We start from the raw sequence: 5,803 nt of genomic DNA, 5'->3' as shown, positions 1-5,803 counted from the left end.
TCCACCGAGATCCGCCCGGTTCAAGTTCTAGCTAGCCCCTAGCCACCATTTATCCATCACCTCGTCCTCCTCGGACTCCAAGCCGTCCTCTCCCGCACCGGCAGAGGGGAGGCTGAGAGGTGACACCGCAGCAATGAAGCCGACGCTATGCTCACCACGGCAAGACGCACCTTCACCATCATCATCCAGATCCAGGTGAGACCCCATCCCTTGCCCCTGCCCTTCGCATTGTGGACATGGGTGTGAAATTGTCTAGGAGCTACGTAGAGCGTCACCATGTCCATGTCGTCGTTGGACCTTTCCGTTTGTAGGATTCCTGAGTAGAGCTCTCTCGGCAGGTCATCGCTGGACCTCTACCTCCTCAGCGGCTGCTCGTTTGAGCTGACGTACCATATGTCGACGCTCGTGATGGAAATAGAGCGCCCCTTGATAGTTGACATGGCGGCGTGTGCCATGGACGAGCTCATCCGGCTCGCCCAAGCCGACAAGCAAATTTGGGTGAAGGGAATGCCCGGTGACGCGAGGGATTTCTCAGCTGAGACGCCTACCGATCTGTTTGTTTCCTACAAACGCTTCCCAAAAGTTCCAAATGATTCTTCCACCTCTGCCAAGTTCCCCAGAATCCCTAGTTTGATGCTGCCCCTGCCCATTGATTGGTTCTTGTTTGATTTCTCTGTTCTGTAGATCCTGTATGCATCCGCTCCAGGTAGTGGCCCTTTGCTCGACTCCCTTCCTCCTTCGTCCATGCTTGGATCATTCAATCTGTGCCAATTTTGAGTTCTTGCCCCTGTCGGGCATCAAAGACTAGCTAGAACTTGAATTTCCTATTGCATGGTTCATTTTTATCTACTGTTAATACATCACATTCTTATGAAGCCGTACAACTCTTTTTCCTACAATGGTTACCTAATGAATATCTGAGCACAATACTTATTACTACAGTGGTATATATGTGCTATATGTATCACAAGTAATACTAATGGTCATATCAATAAGAAATCCTAACACCAAACTCAATAACCTGTTGTGCCCTCGCCCAATGTAAACGAGCAATGCAAAGGACAAGAGCCTAATTGATAAGCAACTAACAATTATTTCTAGAGTGGGATGTACACACTACATTTGTACTAGAAATAAGATATAAGATTAGCTCATGTGATTCCATGTCACACCCGGTTTTAGAAGGCAAACCGAATGCGAACCATGTACGTGCCAGGATCAGTTATTCACGTACACAGCAGTTACATAACATGGACATCATCACACAGTGCTCAAAATAGTATTAATAAGGGAAATAGTCGATTACATCATACGTCTGAGACGTCCATGTAGTCCTTACAATTAATCAAAGTGCGGAAAAGAAACGTAGATAACTGCGGCCTTCACAGGCAGCCGACTGGGGGTTGCCGCTAACCCACTCCTAGAACTCGTCGTAGTCTTGGAACTCCTGGAAGTCTCCTTCCAAAGCTTCATCTTCGCCTGAGCAGTGGTTGCAATGCTGACAACCTGGGGATGGGGGGGGTTTGGTGTGTAGAGCAAGGGTGAGTACACATCAACATACTCAGCAAGTATCCTGTTTGGCTGTAGTGGACTAGCTTTATGTGGGGATAAGTCAAGCAGTTGCTTTTAGTTGGTCAGATTATTATTTACTAGTAGAAAGCCAAGTTTTAGCATTACCCAAGTTATTAACCCGATGTACCCTTTCCAAACGGAAAGAATACCACTTACCAGCACCATAGTCATAACCAAAACCATCGATTCTCATAGCCACCTGTACCACAATGTCTCTGATCAAGTACCACTAATCACTGGAGCTCCCTTGGCCGCTCATAACCGCGAGCACGACTGATATATCAGTTTTCAAACACTCTGCAGAGGTTGTGCACTTTACCCACAAGCCGTGATTCCCATTCTGCCCGGAGAGAGCTACTCCCCATTGACCACTACCTAGGTGGCCTAGCAGGGCATCACTACGTAGCCTTTACAAAGATTCCCCGGGGCTGTAGCCACCCGTTAGGTTTCCTAAATGTACCGCACTCCTCCCCAAGGGACAAATCAACCTTGGCAGAGCGAGCCGCATACACTGAGCCCCATTGACGGCACGACGGCTAAGTGAACTACATCCCGGATCCTCTAATTATTCAGCTAAGGGCACCCCATTCTACCCTCATGGTTGCACTGTTTTCCCGGGCGGTCATCCATAGAACAGGTCCTTACGGAGAGGCACTCGAGAAACCGCTCGAGCCCCCTTAAAGCCATAAGTACAACATCATAATAAGAGAAGGGAAAACAGCGTATCATAGATAATCTCATCATGTTCATTGATTAGAGTTGAGCAATAGCATAAAGCTAACTAATAATAATAATAATCCAACCCAGATAGGTAAACAAGGACATGGACAACAAAAGCTAGTCAATCCTTAGGTATAAATGTGTAATGCGGGAGGTGAATTAAATAATGAATAGGACAGAGATAGGTCAAAGGACACTTGCCTCCACCAACCGACTGCTGCTCAGGGGCTTCTCCTGCGAGTTCCTCGGGCTCTTCGACCGGATCGTTCTCTATGCGATTGCAAGCATACATACATTCATCCATTCAAATTGGGAAACAAACAGTACATCATACAAGGGAACAAATAAAGTGAATATGCATCAAGTATGACATTCGATATCGCATTCATTATGGTTAGAAAGAAACGGGAAAAGGTCTCGCAGGGGTTAAAGCTTATGCACTAACGATTAGTTACAATTGGTTCTAACAAAAGATTTTAGTTATATGCACTAATGGGAACCTAGTCATTTTTAGTTGATCAATATTGAACTGGATAAACAATTGATTATATGAATCAACTAGCGTAACAGAATTCCAAATTAAATTTCCTGTTTCAATAACATGAACAATGATTAACCTGCCTAAAATAAAACACATACCAGTAATAAAAATAAAATGAAAATAAAAAAGAGGGGGGGGGGGGGCGGTTGAACCGGCCAGGGGGCGGTTGAACCGGCCTGGGGCAGGGGCGGCTGGGCAGGGCGCGGGGCAGGGGGGCGGCCGAGCTGGGGCGCGCAGGGGGCGGCCGGGCTGGGTGGCCGAACCGGCGGGGGGGGGGGGGGGGGGTTTGCCGAGCTGGGCGGGCAGGCGGCCGAACCGGCCAGGGGGCGGGGCAGGGCGCGCAGGGGCGGCGGCGGCCGAGCCGGCCAAGGGCGGCCGAGCTGGGCAGCGGTTGGGCCGGGGAGGGAGAGGGAGGAGAGGAGGGGGAGAGGGAAGGGAGGAGAGGGGGAGGGGGACCTCACCGGGGACGGGGACGGGCGGCCAAGCGGCGGGGCGGCCGAGCTGCAGGGGCGGCCGAGCTGCAGGGGGCGGCGGCTAGGGCAGGGGGGCGGCGGCTGGGGTGGGGAAGAGAGAATGAGAGGGAGGGAGAGGGGTTTTGGGAAAAATAAAGGGAGGGGGGGCGGCATGGGCCAACTGGGCCCAAAGGGGCGCGCGGGGGGGGGGGGGGGGGCGGCTGGGCCAGCCAGGGCGCGGCCCACGGCGCGGGGGAGAGAAAAGGAAGAGGGAGAGAAAGAAAAAAGAAAAAGAAAAAGAAAGAAAAGGTTTTTCTTCTTTTCGAAATCCGATCTTCTTAGATGAATGCACTTACATTCCTAAGCAATCAAAGAATGCATAGTTCGGCATGGTGCATCAAAAAACATAAGGTAATTTAGGGTTTTTCTTAACACGGGAATTCCAAGCCGAACCCCGCTAAAACTTTGGAAAAGGTCAAAGTTTAGCGAGGGAACGAGAAAAGAAAAGAGTAACGCCCGAATTTGGTGAGAGAAAAGAAGAAAAAATTCTACCCCAAATTCAGGGCGTTACAAACCTATCCCCCTTAAAAGAATCTCGCCCTCGAGATTCAGGGCTGGCTAGCAAAGAGCTCTGGGTACTTAGCCATCAGATCATCTTCACGCTCCTAGGTTGCTTCTTCCTCAGAGTGGTGATTCCATCTGACTTTGCACATTCTGATGGTTTTCCTTCGGGTGACTCTGTCTGCAACCTCAAGGATTTGCACTGGCTTCTCAACGTAGGTCAAGTCCTCCTGGACTTCAAGACCTTCCACTGGCAACTGCTCTTCTGGCACACGCAAGCACTTCTTCAACTGAGACACATGAAAGACATCATGCACAGCAGACAAATTCTCTGGCAAACTGAGCTGATAGGCCACTTCTCCACGTCTTGCAAGAATCTGATACAGACCAATGTAACGGGGTGCTAGCTTGCCTTTCACTCCGAATCTTCTGACTCCTCTGATCGGTGACACTTTCAGATAGACAAAGTCTCCGACTTTGAAACTCAGCTCTCTTCTTCTTGTGTCTGCATAGCTTCGCTGCCTCGATTGCGCTATCTTCAGATTCTCTCGGACCATCTTGATGTTCTCTTCGGCTTCAAGCAAAATGTCTGGCCCAAACACTTGCTTTTCTCCAGGCTGATCCCATTGCAACGGAGTTCTACAACTCCTTCCATAAAGTGCCTGGAATGGTGACATCTTCAAACTGGCCTGGTAACTGTTGTTATAGGAAAACTCTGCATAAGGCAATCTCTTATCCCATCCGGACTGGTCTTGCAACGCGCAGGCTCTCAACATGTCTTCAAGAATTTGATTGGTCCTTTCGGTCTGGCCATCTGTCTGCGGATGATAAGCTGAACTAAAGTTCAGATGCGTGCCCAAAGCTTCATGCAACTGCTGCCAGAAATGAGAGGTGAACTGCGTTCCTCTGTCTGACACTATCTTCTTTGGCACACCATGAAGACAAACGATCCGAGACATATACAATTTTGCCAATACTGCACTGCTGTAGTTGGTCTTGACAGGTATGAAGTGGGCTGACTTGGTCAAGCGGTCCACTACTACCCAAATGGAATCGTAGCCGGCTCGAGTGCGAGGCAATCCGACTATGAAGTCCATACCAATTTCATCCCATTTCCACTGAGGGATCTGCAACGGTTGCAACAATCCAGCAGGTCTCTGGTGCTCTGCCTTAATTCTTCGACAACTATCGCACATAGCCACATGCTCTGCGATTTCCCTTTTCATTCCGTACCACCAGAATTTCTTTTTCAGATCCTGATACATCTTCTCACTGCCAGGGTGAATCGAATAAGCTGTCTCATGAGCTTCCTTAAGAATCAACTCCCGAATGGACTGGACATTGGGAACACACAAGCGGTCTTTGAATCATATCACGCCTTCTGCATCTTCTCGAAAATCTTTGCCTCTGCCATCTAGAATCAGTCGCCGGATCTCACTGATCTTCTCATCATTCTTCTGCGCTTCTTTGATTTCGCGCTCCAAGGTAGGTTCCAACTCGACTGTGACTCCTCGCGAATTATTCAGAAATCCGAGACTCAACCTGTCAAACTCCTTGGCCAACTCATAAGGCATCGGACGAGCGACCATCAGATTGACTTGACTCTTTCTGCTCAAAGCATCTGCCACTACGTTTGCTTTGCCTGGATGGTAATGAATCTCCAACTCATAGTCTTTGATCAACTCTAACCATCTTCGTTGCCTCATGTTCAACTCTGACTGAGTGAATATGTACTTCAGACTCTTGTGATCTGTGTAAACATCGCATTTCTGTCCATACAAATAGTGCCTCCATGTCTTCAGTGCGTGAACCACTGCTGCCAACTCTAGATCATGGATTGGGTAATTCTTCTCATGAACCTTCAACTGTCGGGATGAGTAAGCCACAACTCTTCCCTCTTGCATCAACACACATCCCAAACCTGTGTAACAAGCATCACAATACACCGAGAAGGGCT

Source organism: Zea mays, chromosome 10, assembly GCF_902167145.1.
Source record: "Zea mays cultivar B73 chromosome 10, Zm-B73-REFERENCE-NAM-5.0, whole genome shotgun sequence".
NCBI classification, from domain to species: Eukaryota; Viridiplantae; Streptophyta; class Magnoliopsida; order Poales; family Poaceae; genus Zea; species Zea mays.
Note: the sequence above shows the minus strand (reverse complement) of the source record.